The sequence below is a fragment of the Chlorocebus sabaeus genome, chromosome 23 (genome assembly GCF_047675955.1).
Source record: "Chlorocebus sabaeus isolate Y175 chromosome 23, mChlSab1.0.hap1, whole genome shotgun sequence".
Lineage (NCBI taxonomy): Eukaryota > Metazoa > Chordata > Mammalia > Primates > Cercopithecidae > Chlorocebus > Chlorocebus sabaeus.
The window spans coordinates 66,286,574-66,302,024 of record NC_132926.1 but is presented as its reverse complement, the minus strand read 5'-3'; the positions used below and the strand labels follow the sequence as shown (position 1 = coordinate 66,302,024).

Sequence of the window (15,451 nt, the reverse complement as noted above, 5' to 3'; positions counted from 1 at the left end):
TGATACTTTTAGCATTAATAGCAGGCCTCCTGTCAGCAACCTCTTATTCTTCTAGCTCAGCCTTTCACTCACAATATATCTAATTTTACCCAGGTCCATTTATTTGAACCCCTCAATTTTTTTCCAATTTACCACCTTTCCTTAGATGATGCTTTTGTTCCATCACTGTATTTGCTTGTCTTCATGCCCTTCTATTTTAATGGACTCACAAAAGCACAACCCAGATTCTATGCATCACATTTCTCATTTAATCATACCTGTAGTTGAGTATAAAAGGTGGAAATGATTGTACAATATAAGAGATTAGAAATGCTGGTGAGAAGGGCAAAGCAAAATGGCTGAATAGAAGGCCTCACTGTTCCCCACCCTCACCCCCACTAGGACACAAATTTAACAACTATCTACACCAAAAAACTCCTCCAAAAGAACCAAAAATCAGCTGAGCACTCACAATATCTGGTTTTAACTTTACATTGCTGAAAAAGGCACTGAAGAAAGTAGGGAAGACAGTCTTGAATTGCCAGTTTTACTCTTCCCACATCTGTTGGCAGTGGCCATGTGACATGGAGAGAGAATCTGTGGGCTTGGGAGAGTGAGAGAGTAGCAATTGTGCAACACTGCATTGAACTCAGTGCTGCCCTGTCACAGCAGAAAGCAAAACTGGGCTAACTTAGCTGATGCCCATTCATGGAGGCAGTATTTAAAGTAGCCCAGCTAGAGGAGAATCACCCATCCCAGAAATCAGAACTTGAGTTCTGGCGAGCCTCACCACCATGGGCTAAAGTGCTCTTGGACTCTAAAAAAAACTTGAAAGTCTAGGCTACAAATACTGCAACTCCTGCATGAGTCCTAGTGCTGAACTGGGCTCAGAGACAGTGGGCTTGGGGGGAACGTGACTTACTGAGACACCAGCCAGGGTGGCTAAGAACATGCTTGCACCAACCCTCTTTTAACCCCAGGCTGTACAGCTTGCAGCTCCAAAAGATATCCCATCCTTCTGCTTGAGTAGAGGATAAGAAATAGTAAAGAGGACTTTGTCTTGCATCTTGGATGCCAGCTCAGCCATTGTAGGATAGGGCATCAGTCAGAGTCATGAGGCCCCCTTTCCAGGCCCTAGCTGCTGGACAACATTTCTAGGCACACTCTGGGCTAGAAGGGAACCTGCTGCCTTGAAGGGAAGGACTTCGTGCTGTCAGGACTCATCACTTGCTAACTAAAGAGCCCCTGGGCCCCGAAAAACCAGCAACAATACCCAGTAGTATCTTGTAAGCCTTGGGTGAGACTCAGACTTGCTGGCTTCAGGTGAGACTCAATACATTCCCAGCTATGGTGGCTATAGGGAGAGACTCCCTGTGCTTGAGCAAAGTGGAGGAAAAGGTAAAGGAGACTTTGTCTTTCACCTTAGGTACCAATTCAGCACAGTGAGGTAGAGCACTGAGTGGAATCTTAGGGTCCTCAATTCCAGGCTTTGGCACTTGGATAGCATTTCTGAACCTGCCCTGGGCCAGAGAAGAGCCCACTGAAGGTTGAGTCTTACAGCACAAGCTGACTGAAGAGCCCTTGGAACTTAAGGGAACATTGATGGTAACCTGGTAGTACCCCCTGAGGGCTTGTGGTGGTGGGTGGTCATGGGGTGAGGCACCTCTACCTGTGGAAAGGGAAGCGAAGAGTGGGAAGGACTGTATATCTTGGTTTGACTACCAGCTCAACTGCAGTACAATAGAATACCAAAGAGACTCCTAAGGTTTTTGACTTTAGTCCCTAGCTCCCAGACAGCACCTCTGGACCCATGTGGGGCATGCGGGAACTTGCTACACTGAGGGGAAGGACATAAGCTAGGCTGGTTTCACCACCTGCTGATTGTAGAGACACAGGGCCTTGAGCAAACATATGTGGTAGCCAGGTAGCGGTTACAGTGGGCCCTGGGAGATATCCAGTGCTGTCCGGGCTTCAGTCTGACCCAATACAGACTCAGGGGTGGTGGCCACAGGGGCTCTCCAACCCCAGCTCCAGGAAGCTCAAAACAGAGAGTGAGAGAGACTTCATTTGTTTGGGAGAAAGTAAGAGAAGAGAACAAGAGTCTCTGTCCCATAATCCAGCTAATTTTTCTGGATCTTATCCCAGACTACGAAGGTGGTACCTTTATGAGTCTGCAAGAACCACAACATTACTGGGCTTGGGGTGCCCCCTAAAGTAGGTTTAGATCACTACACTCAAGACCATTCAAATACTTGGAAAGCCTTCCCAAGAAGGACAAGTACAAACAAGCCCAGACTGCAAAGACCACAGTAAATATCTAACTCTTCAATGCCTAGACACGGAAGAACATCTATAAGCGTCAAGACCATACAGGAAAACATGACCTCACCAAATGAACTAAATAAGGCACCAGAGACCAGGCCTAGAGAAAAGAAATATGTGACCTTTCTGACCGGGAATTCAAAATAGCTGTCTTGGGAAAACACAAAGAATAAAGAAACAAGCAGAAATTCTAGAGGTGAAAAACGCGATTGGCATACTGAAGAACGCATCAGAATCTTCCAACAGCTGAATTGATCAAGCAGAATAAAGAACTGGTGAACTTGAAGACAGGCTATTTGAAAATACACAGTCAGAGGAGACAAAACAGAAAAAGAATAAAAACAAAGACGCATGACTGCAGGACCTAGAGAATAGTCTCAAGAGAGCAAATCTAAGAGTTATTGGTCTTAAAGAGGAGGTGGGATAGAAAGTTTATTCAAAGGAAAGTTTATTCAAAGGGAGAACTTCCCAGACCTAGAGAAAGACAGCAATATCCAAGTACAAAAAGGTTATACAATGCCAAGCACGTTTAACACAAAGATTACCTCAAGGCATTTAATAACCAAACTCCGAAATATGAAGAGTAAAAAAAGACCCCAAAAGCAGCAAGAGAAAAGAAACAAATAACATACAATGGACTCCAATACATCTGGCAGCAGACTTTTCAGTAGAAACCTTACAGGCCCAGAGAGAGTAGCATGACATACTTGAAATGCTAAAAGCAAATAACTTTTACCTTAGAATAGTATATTGGGTGAAAATATCCTTCAAATATGAAGGAGAAATAAAGACTTTCTCAGACAAACAAAGCTGAGGATTTCATCAATATCAGACCTGTCCTACAAGAAATGCTAAAGAGAGTATTTCAATCTGAAAGAAAAAGATGTTAATGAATAATAAAAAATCATCTGAAGGCACAAAACTCACTGGCAATAGGAAGTACACAAAAAAATCACAAAGTATTATAACACTGTAATTGTGGTGTGTAAACTACAATGATCTTGGGTGGAAAGAGAACCAATCTTTTTGATGAACCAATCAAAAATAATAACTATAGTAACTTTTCAAGAATACACAGTACAATAAGATATAGAGACAATAAAAGTTAAAATGGATGAAGCTAATGTGTATAGTATTTATTAGTTCCTTTTGCCTATTTGTTTGCTATTTGTTTATGCAAACAGGATTACATTTTTGTTTTAAAATAATGGATTATAAGATACTCTTTGCAAGCCTCATGGTAACCTCAAATTAAAAAACACACAACAGATAAACCAAAAAATAACGAGCAAGAAATTAAATCATACCACCAGAAAAAAATTAGCTTCACTAAAAGCAAGACAGGAAGGAAAGAAAGAAGAGAAGATCACACATACACACACACAAAAGCAGAAAACAAATAAAATGGCAGGAGTAAAGTCCTTACTTATCAATAATAACATTGAATACAAATGGACTAAACTCTCCAATCAAAAGACATAGACTGGCTGAAGGGATAAGGAAAACAACAACAACAACAAAAAACAAGACCCAGTGATATGTTACCTACAAGAAACACAGTTCACCAGGCTGGGTGCAGTGGCGTATGCCTGTAATCCCAGCACTTTGGGAGGCCGAGGCAGGCAGATCACGAGGTCAGGAGTTCGAGACCAGCCTGGCCAACATAGTGAAACCCCATCTCTACTAAAATTACAAAAATTAGCCAGGTGTGGTGACACACACGTGTAGCCCCAGCTGCTGGAGAGGCTGAGGCAGGAGAATCACTTGATCCCAGGAGGCAGAGGTTTCAGTGAGCTGAGATAATGCCACTGTACTCCAGCCTGGGCGACAGAGTCAGACTCTGTCTGAAAAAAAAAAAGAAAGAAACACATTTCACCTATACAGGCACACATAAACAGAAAATAAAGAGATGGAAAAGATATTCTATATCAATGAAACCAAAGCAGAGCAAAAGTATCTGTATTTATATCAGACAAAATAGATTTGAAAACAAAAACTATAGGAATAGACAAAGAAGGTCTCTATATAATGATAAAGGAATTAATTCACCAAAAGGATGTGACTATTGTAAATATATATGTACCAAACACTGGAGCACCCAGATATGTAAAACAAATATTATTAGAGTTAAAAAAGAGATAGACCCAAATACAGTAACAGCTGGAGATTTTAACACCCCACTTGTGGAATCAGATAGACCTTTCAGACAGAAAATCAACAAAGAAGCATCAAATTTAATCTGCACTATAAACCAAATGGACCTAATAGATATTTATAGGACATTTTACCCAACAGCTGCAGAATAAAATTATTCCTCAGTACATCAACCATTCTCAAGGATAGACTATATGTTAGATCACAAAACATTCAAAAAATTTTGAAAAATATCACACATTTTCTCTGACCATGATGGAATAAAACGAGAAATCAATAGCAAGAGGAATTTTGGAAATTATACAGACACATGGAAATCAAACAATATGTTCCTGAATGACCAGTTGGTCAATAAAGAAATTAAGAAAGAATTTGAAAAATTTCTTGAAACAAATAATAATGGAAACACACATACAAAATCTGTGGGATACAATGAAAGCAGTGCTAAAAGGAACTTTATAGCTATAAGTGCCTTCATCAAAAAGCAAAAAATATTCAAATAAACAACCTAATAATGCATCTAAATAACTGGAAAAGTGAGAGCAAACCAAACCTAAAATTAGTAGAAGAAGGAAGTAATAAAGATCAGAGTAGAAATAAATGAATTTGAAATGAAGAAAACAATACAAAAGGACAATGAAAGAAAAAGCTGGTCTTTTAAAGATAAGCAAAATTGACAAACCTTTAGCCAGACTAAGAAAAAAGGGAGAAGATCCAAATAAATAAAATCAGAGGTGAAAAAGGAGATATTACTACTCACATCACATAAATTCAGTAAAGTTGCAGGATACAGAATGAAAATACAAAAATCAGTTGCATTTCTATATGCCAACAGTGAACAATCTGAAAAGAAATCAAGAAAATAATTCCATTTACAATAGCCACAAGTGAAATAGAATACCTAGGAATTAATAAAAAAAGCAAAAGATCTCTACAATAAAAACTATAAGACATTGATGTAAGAAACTGAAAAAGACACAAGAAAATGGAAAGACATTTTTATGTTCATGGATTAGAAAAATTAATATTGTTAAAATGTCCATACTTCTCAAAGCAATCTATAGATTTAATTCAATCCTTACGAAAATACCAATGACATTCTTCACAGAAATACAAAAAAATGCCAAAATTTATATGAAACTGAAAAGACCCAGAATATCCAAAAGCACCTTAAGCAAAAAGAACAAAATTGGAGGAATCACATTGCTTGACTTTAAATTATACTACAGAGCTATAGTAACCAAAACAGAATGGTACTAGCATTAAAACAGACATATAGATTAGTGGAACCGAATAAAGAACCCAGAGGTAAATCCATACATCTACAGCGAACTCATTTTTGATAAAGATGAAAAGAACATACACTGAGGAAAGGACAGTTTCTTCAATACATGGTGCTAGGAAAAATGAGTATCCATATGCAGAAGAATTAAACTAGACTCCTACCTCTTGCCATATATACAAATCAAATGGATTAAAGACTTAAATATAAGACATTCAACTATGAAACTACTACAATAAAACATTGGGAAAACTCTCCAGAACATTGATCTGGGCAAACATTTCTTAAGTAATATCCCACAAGCACAGGCACCCAAAGCAAAAATGGACAAATGGGATCACATTAAGTTAAAAAGCTCCTGCACATCAAAGGGCACAATCAACCAAGTGAAGAGACAATTACAGAATGGGAGAAAATATTTGCAAACTACCCATCTGACAAGAAATTAGTAACCAGGATATATAAGGAACTCAAACAATTCTACAGCAAAAAGTCTAATAATCCAATTAAAAATGGGCAAAAAATTTGAATAGACATTTCTCAAAATAAGACATAGAAATGTCAAACAGACATATGAAAAGGTGCTCAACATCACTGATCATCAGAGAAATGCAAATCAAAACTACAATGAAACATTATCTCACCCTAGGTAAAATGGCTGATATCCAAAAGACAGGCAATAACAAATCCTGGCAAGGATGTGGAAAAAAGGTAACCCTTGTACACTGTTGATGGCAATATAAATTAGTACAACCACTATGAAGGTTCCTCAAAAAACTAAAAATAGAGCTACCATATGATCCAGCAATCCCACTGCTAAATATCTACCCAAAAGAAAGAAAATCAGCATATTGAAGAGATGTCTGCACTCGTATGTTTGTTGCAGCATTATTTACAATGGTTAAGATTTGGAAACAGCTAAAGTGTCTATCAACAGATGAATGGATAAAGAAAAATGTGATACTTATACACAGTGAAGTACTATTCAGCCACAAAAAAGAATGAGACCCTGTCATTTGCAACAACATGGATGAAACTGGAAGTCATTATGCTAAGTGAAATAAACCAGGCACAGAAAGACAAACATCACGTGTTCTCACTCATTTGTGTGAGCTAAAAATCAAAACAACTGAACTCATGGAGATAGGGAGTAGAAGGACGGTTACGAGAGGCTGGGAAGGGTAGTGGAGGGGATGTAAGGATAGCTAATGGGTACAAAAAACAATTAGAAAGAATGAATGAAACCTAGTATTTGCTAGCACAACAGCGTGAGTATAGTCAACAATAATTTAATTGTACATTTTAAAGTAACTAAAAGAGTATAACTGGATCGTTTGTAACACAGGGATAAATGTTTGACATGATGGATACCCCTGTTTTATGTGATGTGATTATTATGCAATGCATGACTACATCGAAGCAGCTCGTGTACCCCATAAATATATACACCTATTATGTACCCAAAAATAAAATAAAAATAAAATCAAAAATTAAAAACAAAACATCACCAAACTTCCAAATAAAGACTCCAAACACTTCTAATATTAAGGATTAAAATAAATGTGAGCTATACATACATTAAAGACAAATAAAAACAAGTATGATAATTATTTTTTTAAAAACTACAATGAGATATATTCTTATCCTGGTTTAAATGACTTTTATCCAAAAGACAGACAATAATGGATGCTGGTGAGGATGTGGAGACACGGGAACACTTGTACATTGTTGGTGGAAATGTAAATTAGTACAACCACTATGGAGAACAGTTTGGAGGTTTTTCAGGAAACTAAAAATAGAGCTACCTTACGATCTGGCAATCCCACTCCTAGGTATATACCCAAAAGAAAAGAAATCAGGATATCAAAGAGATATCTGCACTCCCATGTTTATTGCAGCACTATTCACAATAGCCAAGATTTGGAAGCAACTTAAGTGCCCATCAACAGACAAATGGATAAAGACAATGTGGTCCATATATACAATGAAGTACTACAAAGCCATAAAAATAATGAGATCCTGTCATTTAAAACAACATGGATGGAACTTGATTGAGGTTATTATATAAGTGAAAGAAGCCAGGCACAGAAAGACAGACCTCACATGTTCTCATTTATTTGTGGGAGCTAAAAACTAATATAATTGAACTCATGAAGACAGAGTAGAAGGATGGTTATCAGAGGGCGTGAAGGGTAGTGAAAAGTGGCGGGGGGTGGGAGTTGAAACGGTTAATGGGTGCAAAAAGTTAGAAAGAATGAATGAGACCTAGTATTTGCTAGTACAACAGGGTGACTATAGTCAAAAATAATTTAATTGTACATTTTAAAATAACTAAAAGTCTATAATTGGATTGTTTGTAACACCAAGGATAAATGTTTGAGGTGATGGATACCCCACTTGCCCTGATGTGATTTTTATGCATTGCATGCCTACATCAAAATATCCTATGTAATCTGTAAATATATACATGTACTATGTACCCACAAAAATTTTTTAATCAGAAAACAATGCCAAAGAAAGAAATACTGGCAACTAATGATCTCAAGCCACAATGCTAAACCCTGTCCTAACTCTGTCCTCAGTCAGCAGATGATTTTTGACCTGACTTCACTTAGAAAATCCAAGTCATTGCAGGAGCAAACCCTTAACTGACTCTCCTAGCCACAAATAAATACATCTCATTTGCAGTTCACCTTCCTTATCTTCTTTCATGCTTTCTCAGTAAAAGAGCTGTCATTCCTTCAGAAAAAGACTAACTTATCCACTTAAATTTTGATCCTGTCCCCCTAACTCCACCTGGGGTAACTTTATTGACCATTCTCTCTTTTCTTCATGACTTACCTGTTCCACTAACTCATTCTTCCACAGTAAATATTTAGTAAACACCCAATTTTTGCTCCACAACACATTTTCTCCACCTTTTTCTGGGAAAATCTCTGCATATCTTAGAAAATGCCACCTGTAATGACAAGGTGGCGGTGTCTTCTGCCACGGTCTTACATAATCTTGTATGCCAGTCACAGTTAATTTTCCAGGAAACATTCCTGGGCATAAAGCAAAGGTGAGACCCCCAAGGTCCTGAGAATTCATTCACAGGTGACATAGCTTCAGAAAAATATCAAAGCTCTTCCCCTGAGAGAATCAGGTGAGCTGGTTTGTTGTTCTAGACAGAGGAGAGAAGAAAACCAAAAACAGAGAAGAGAATCAAGAGGAGAAGCAAGATGAAGACCAGCTAGCACAAGGTGAAGAGCGTTAGCCAAACTCCAAGGTTGTGGAGGAGGGGAGGAGAAGAGGAGAAAGCAAGGAGAGAGATGGGTGAAGACTATTTTAAGCACAGAAACTTATTCCTTTATTTGAAAGTGTTTGTTTACTGTCATATCACTCCTCTGTCTTCCCATAAATCTCCATGAAACATTTTTCTGAGGGGACTTTGTTGTTGAGGATTTTAGAAGAAGAGAGAGGCTCACTCACATCTGCATTGCTGTGACACAGCACAGAGATCTCTCACACAAAAGAGAGAATCAAAAGAAAGAGGTCATGAGATTGTAAAGTGTGGCCCACTTGCATTCCACCCCCAGAAATTTATAGAAATTATGGGAAGAGCTTTGAACTTACAGAAGGCGTGTAATCAAGTCAATCTTACTATTTTCTCTAAAAAGACAGAAAGAAGGCTCTGATGATGTTGTCATATGTCCAAGTACAAAAATGGTAACTCACAGATAGTTCTAAAGCAGTGATTCTCAAAATAAAATCTGTCAAACATGAATGGGACTTGAGGCTCCTTTTCTTGTAAGTCTTTGACCCTTATGGGTGGCTAATGCATAATTATATAAACTTATATCACTGAGTAAATACTAAGGGTTCTTAAATTGGGTGGTCATAACATAAAATTCATCAGTTGCCAGAGTTTACTGAAAACTCTATTACAAAGCATCTGGCTGCTACGGAATGCTATAAAATTCCCATTGTGTCTGTTGCCCAGAAAGATTTCCATAATTCTCAGACTGGACTATATTATATGCACCATCAATGTTAGCATGAGTGGGTCACAGTTTCAATTGCTGCTATTCCTGAACTAATAAATATAAATTCATAAGTTTTACTTTTGTGGATCATTTTGTTTTTGTGTAATTGCTGCAATGTTACCATTTTGATTTTAATTTTGGCCCTCTCCAAGTCTTTGTTATTGTCAAGTTCTTCTTTCCAGTGGGAGATGGGAACAGCTTGTGTAGATAGGCTGTGGCACTTTTTGTCCTACATTGGCAGAAGTTCAAGTAATTTAAAAGCTACAAAACTTCGTAGCTTTCGGTAACGGCTTTGTAAGCAGTTTTTAATTCTGTGCTTCAAATAGACTGATGCTGGAGAATAGGAAAGTTGTGTTCAGTTTCACTTTGGAAAAGTTGGTAACCACAGTCTGATGCATCCTTTCATTTGTTTGTGCAGGTTCAGTGGTAATGTCTCCTTTTTTATTCCTGGTTTTAGTAAGTTTAGTCTTCTGTATTCTTTTTCTTGACCAGCTAAAGATTTTCCAATTTTTGTTAATCTTTTCAAATATACAACTTTTGGTTTTATTATTACCTTTCTTCTGCTTGTTTTAGATTTAGCTGCTCTAGAGTGTTTTAAGGTGCTCCCAGTGGTTAGGCTGTTGATATGAGCTCTTATTTCTTTTTTAATACAGGCATTTATAAATTTGCCTTTATGCATTAGTTTCATGGCATCCCATATGTTTTGGTACATTATGCCTTCATTTTCATTCATCTTAGAATATTTTTAATTTCTCTTTTGATTTCTTCTTTAATCTATTGGTATTTAGAACTGTCATTTAACTTCTACATATTTGTAAGTTCCAATTTTTTTCTGTTATTGATTTCTAATTTTATTTTGTTGTGATTGGAGAACACATTTTGTATTATTTCAGTCCTTTTACATTTATGTTTTATGGCATAACACATAGTTTGTACTAGAAAATGGTTCATAGGCACTTGAGAAGAATATATGTTCTGCTGATTTGAGGTGTTCAATAGAGCATGTTAGTCCTAGTGGGTTTATAGTGTTGTGGGAGTCTTCTTGAACTAGTCTGCTGAGTTGTTCTATCCATTATTTTTTACAGTGATAAATGACTTTATTATTCACAGCACAACAAGCAGCATAAGCATCCCCACATTTACTTTGGTTTTCTGAGCCTCAATTCCCACAGAACAATGTGAAGCAGGTCAGGCTATTCATGAGGATTTCAACCTCAAGATCCAATTACCTCCTAAAGGTCCACCTCCAAACACCATCATACTGGGGATGAGGGCTTTAACATATAAATTTTGGGAAGACATGAACATTAACTTCATAGCACATCACTATCCTTTTTTTTTTTTTTTTTTTTTTTACACAATACAATACACAATACAATATCTCAAACTGTTTCTGTTTTTTAAATCACCCAATCCCTTTGCAAGCCACGCATTTTGGATTTCACTGAGACTCCTGAATCCAAGGGATCCTTTGCATTCTTATTTAACTTGTTACTCTCATAAATTTTCATACTCATGATAACTTCCTCCTTCTTGAGACTATTTCCCCTAGTTTTTTCTAAAATGAAATACTTATACCTTCCTTCTTCCTGCTTTTTCCCTTCCTCCTTCCTGCTTTTTCCCTTCCTCTTCCTTTTATTGAAATATAATTCATATAACATGAAATTAATCATTTTAAAGTGTATAATTTAGTAGTTTTTAATATATTCATTTTATTGTACAACCATTACCACATGTAATTCCACCACATTTCCATCATCCCCAAAAGAAACCTTATACCCCTTAGCAGTCAGTCTTAATTTTCTCCTGCCATCATCCTTGGAAAATCCTCATCTACTCTCTGTTCTATGAATTTGTCTATTTCAGATATTCCATATAAATTAAATTATACAGTATATGTGTATGGTTTTTGTGACTAGCTTTTTTCACTTAGCATGATACTTTCTAGGTTCATCTGTGTTGTAGCATGTACTGTTAGACATTTCTTTTTAAAGTTGAATAATATTGCATTGTATGGATATGCTATGTTTTGTTTACCCATTCATCAGTTGATGGACACTTGGGTTGTATCTGTTTTTTTGGTTATCAGATAATGCTGCTATGACATTTGTGTGAATGTTTTCATTTATTTTGGGTTATACTCATTATTGAAAATAGATTATTGAAGTTTCTATGAATTATTGTTGTCTATTTCTCCCTTTAATTCTGTCAGGTTTTCTCCATGTATTTTGGTCTTTGTTGTTAGGTACTTATAAGTTTTAATTGTTTTATCTTCCTGATGGGTTGACCATAAAATATCAATCTTTATCTTTAGTAATTTTTTTTACTGTGAGTTTTGTTTAATATCATGTAGCCACTCCAACTGTCTTTAGTTGCTATTTGCATCATACATCTTTTTCTATTTTTTATTTTCAACCTATTTGTATGTTTGAATCTAAAGTATGTTTATTATGGACAGGATATAGTTGGATCTTGTTTTTTATTGGATTGTTCAATTCATTGACATTTAATGTTACTACTGATATAATTGTATTTACATCTGACATTCTACTTTTTGTTTTCTATATGCTTCATCTCTTTTTCCTGATCTCCTCTGATCTCCTCTACTGTTTTCTTTTGATTTAAGTGAATATTTTTAGTATAACATTTTAATTCTTTAAAATAATTTTTTAATTTTTTTGCATTATTTTCATAGTAGCAGACTTAGCATATGCATTTTAACACTTCAGAATCTACTTCTAGGTTTATGCCAACTTAATTTTATCTTCTTCCCCCTTTTTGTGTTATTATTGTTATATATAACACATACATATTATATAGTGTATAAATGTAATATATATCTATTTCAAGTGTTATCTACCTATCTATGTATCTGTCTATCTATTTATCTATCTATCATCTATCTATCTGTCTCAGCTTTCCTCTCCCAGTGGATCTGTAAACAATCCTGACTTGTCCTAGCATTGATGTGTGATAATGTACACTCAACTGTAAACCTCAGGAAGACAGAGACCATGTCCATAGTGTTTCCTGCTATAGCCACTGAGTTACCACACTTGATAAAGTGGAAGCAATAATGCATAGTGGTTAAAAGTGCCACCTACAGTCCAACAGACGTGGATATACAGTGTCTCTGCTATCTACTAGTGTAGTAACATCCAGCATGTTACATAGCCTCTCTGTGCCTCATTTTCCTCATCTATCTGTGATACTGTAATGCTGTCATTCTTATTACTTGTCTGACACAGTGTTCGTGTTCAGAGCTGTTCCCTTTTATCTTATCTGTTGGAAAAGTTAACTGAAGCTTCAGCACAATCCAGCCCATTATTTTACTTTTATGCAATGAATGTTTGAGGTTTTGACCATTTTTTTTCCTTCCCATTTGGTACCCATTTTTTAACATTAAAAACAAAATGAAACAGAATTAAAGTTTCAGAAAGAAACAAAATTCATGACGAGATCAGTTTTCAGTTGTTTAGTGGCCTTTTGGTCACAGCCAGAAATGCCCAAGCTAAGAGCCCACCTGTGATCACTGACAGCCCCCACCTCAGGCAGCTTGACTTTCCTCAGCCCCGATTTGGGGTTTTGCATTTGTTTGATCACTATTTATGAATATATTCAGAATATTTCTTTTTCTGATCTATAAAATATAAACATTTTTCCTGTCCCTTAACTTTTAACCTTTTCTTGCATTTGAATTTTCCTGAGGATATTGTCAGTACTAATTCTAAGTCTCATTTAATTTGCTTCATAACTATATGGAGTATAACTAAATAGGGTAACTTTATTTACTCTCCAGGGCAATTCTGACTTTTGAGTTTGCCCTTGGCTAGTTTCAGATGTTTGATGACCCTCCTTTATGTCTCTATTTGAGAACTCCTTTTTGTCTGCCTAGTTCCATAGATGTATTACCAGTCTTCATGCACTGACCGGGGAGGCGTTGACCATTGGCTGACTTCCAGATGAGAGTGCTTCCCTGTCTTCCTGGATGTCACCAGCTTTCTAGTATTATCTGTAGCCCAAGAGTCCTCACTCTCTTCTCTCACCTAGGAACAGATACCTCTCTTGTTTGCTTCTGGTCCATAGGAATGGGATGGAATGGAAAAAAGGAGCTGATCAACATGGCTCCTCCTCCTCCCATCCCTGAGCAATTACCCTTTTGGTTGCCTCAGGGTCCAGCTGCTCCACTGCCTGCCACCATCTCAGGAGCCCTGACACCTTTTGCCACAACATCATTGCATAGGTCTGGTGTATGACTCTTTCTGTCTTCTATCTTCCAGGACTTTTTCAGCCTCTGATTCACTATGGCAACTCCAACTCTTGTTCCAACACAGGTATAGAGTTTTTAAAAGTTATTTTCTCTTGTCATGTCCAAAAACTTCAAATACAAGACAGAGACTCCTTTGCTTTACACATTTGCTTGACTATTTCCTTCCCTCAATCACCTGATATTTGTATTCTAATCTATTGGTAACATCCTTTAGGCATTGGCTCAGGTGCTGAGATGGTCTGTGGCTCTCTGAAATTATAAAGCAAAATTTTATATGTCTGTAAACACTTGCATTTTCCTACAGCACAGGCTGGTAATTCCTGTTTTCAAAGAAAGCCATGAACCAAAGAGTCTAATGATTGCACAAAAACAAAAGACAGTAAGACAATGATTTCACAGTTTTAAGTCTTGCCTGGAATTTTAGATTTCCTTTCAAATTCCTTTCAAATTTTAGGATCTGATTACTTTTCAACGAGGGAGTTAAAAGAGAGAATCTGCTACAGCCTCAGCTGATTTTCCACATAGGTTTGGAACTACTTTATGGGAATAATCTATGTCGTCACTTTTAGTCAAACTAGAAGAGAGAGGAAACATAAGAATCCAACTTATCTTTTAACAACACTTTTTTCTACATTATTTCTAAGGTTGTGCTAATTCTTTTGGTTGTGAAAAGTTGAATTTTTCTGTTGCCTTCATTTTCATCTTATAGTTTGTCTATTTTAATAAATGGCCTTACATGAAAAAATTGTAAAGAAATGTATACCACCAATTTAGAAATGGTTGCCTTTTCTGTAATTGAACTCGGGTACAAATTGGCGCATAACATGAAAACCTATGGAACGAGAATTATTATTAAAGAAATATTAGATGACTAAAAAAAAAAAAAAAGATTCCAGTTAAGGTAAGCCTAAGCCAGTAGCACCCTAGAATCCCACAGCATGCACTCAGCCCCTACAGTGGCCAGCAGCCCGGGTGTTAGTTGCTTTGCCTTCTCAATCCTTTGTCTCCCTTGGCAATGACTTCTTAGAGAGGTCTCCCTGTAGAAGTGATTGCAATTGCAAATTAAGAAAATGGACGAAAGAAAATAATTATTTTCTTCCATTCTTCAAGTAAGGCATGAGGTTAAGCATATGAGAGAACAAAATAAACCAATTCCAGCATGTAAATGATCAGCATCCATTTTAATAGCTGCACTTGGGATTCTGTAAATATAATGAATAGGGGGTCAAGTAGTATGTGGCTTTTGAAAACCATTTAATGGATCGGTATCATCAGCCTACAAACAGGATCTGAATGGTCTGGATAATGGGACACAATTTAGGGATTGAGGGAAAAACTAACTTTGCTAATCTCTAGAACAATCAAGAAAATGTCTGGAATGTATAAGTAAGAGTGGAGAGAAAGCATGAACTGCCAGAA

The 15,451-nt window shown here is 36.7% G+C and overlaps 1 long non-coding RNA gene across 1 annotated transcript in view; it reads right to left on the bottom strand.

Moving 5' to 3' along the window:
* LOC119627846 (uncharacterized) overlaps window positions 1-8,882 on the bottom strand; it is a 31,717-nt gene extending 22,835 nt beyond the window's left edge. The window contains exons 1-2 of the long non-coding RNA XR_005244059.2: window positions 8,697-8,882; window positions 452-583 (exon numbers count right to left, since the gene is read on the bottom strand). This is a non-coding gene — a long non-coding RNA (uncharacterized lncRNA). The remainder of the gene's footprint in view (window positions 1-451; window positions 584-8,696) is intronic.
* Between the last annotated feature and the right edge of the window lie 6,569 nt (window positions 8,883-15,451).